Source organism: Gekko japonicus, unplaced genomic scaffold (genome assembly GCF_001447785.1).
Source record: "Gekko japonicus isolate JY-2015 unplaced genomic scaffold, Gekko_japonicus_V1.1 scaffold1457, whole genome shotgun sequence".
NCBI lineage: Eukaryota > Metazoa > Chordata > Lepidosauria > Squamata > Gekkonidae > Gekko > Gekko japonicus.
This window is the reverse complement of record NW_015169820.1, coordinates 456171-457291: the sequence shown is the minus strand read 5'-3', so window position 1 is coordinate 457291 and position 1121 is coordinate 456171.

Below are 1121 nucleotides of genomic sequence, written 5' to 3'. Positions count from 1 at the left end.
TTAGTGTGGAAGCTTGGCCACATTAAGTTTCACTAACTGAGGGTGTGTTCAGATGGGCAGCTAATACCGCTATTGGCCCGGCTCTAATTTGATCCTGATCTATTTTATCCGGCATTGCACGACCAGACAGCTTCCCTTACCACGTGTGTACTCTACGGTGGATTGTCTAGACGGCATCCACCTGAAGGAGCCGTGCTGTCATTTTTTTTAAAAAAAATCTGTGTGTGCATGTGCATCCGCGCCTTGTTTTTCCACGCGTGCGCGGAGTTGAATGGATAAAGCACCGGCAGTGGTACCTCCCTCTGGGTACCTTTTTAATTAATGCAGTTCATAAATATCACGGGTCGTTTAGAAACATGAAATTATCCGGAACGTTTGAGTAGAGCTCTGCAGCTACTGCGTGTTTACGCGTTTATGTGCATATCATTAAGAATTTTTGTAAATGGTGCCTGCCAGTGTCCCCTCTAAGCTGACTTAGTGTGAGCTAGCTCACAGTTTTTTAGCCTCCGGCTCACACCTTTTTGTCTTAGCTCAGGAAGCAGGGCTCCAGAACAAAGTAATTTATGCAGCAGCCAAATTGATTGCTCACACCTTTAATGCCAGTAGCTCACAAAGTAGAATTTTTGCTCACAAGACTCCACAGCTTAGAGGGAGCATTGGTGCCGGCTCGGGATGGTCTGACGTCAGACCATCCTGATGGGAGGATTGCGTGCTGGAACGATCAGATGGGGGAAAGTCCACAATTGGCCCGTCGGGAAGCAAAAACTCCAGACTTTAACTAGTATCTTTTAAGTACGGCTCCGACGTGGCAAAACAGGATGATCATGAAAGAGGCACATTTCCCAGATGTTGCTGTGAGGTCATGACCTTTAAATCCACCAGGCACTCGTGCCTGGTACAGATCTAAAGACCCGTCTGATTGGGACCTGAGGCAGTTCCATACAAAATTCAGGAATTAAGAAAGTGTCTTTATTCAGATCATGGGCAGGATCCATTAAATTTCTACTAATGACAGGGCGTGGTGACTTTCACCGATTTCCCCCTCTCCTGGTCCAGACTCCCGACTCTCCTGCCCTGTGCTGTTTCTGTGGGTTTCCTGTCCCCTAGGAGCAGAATTGCAG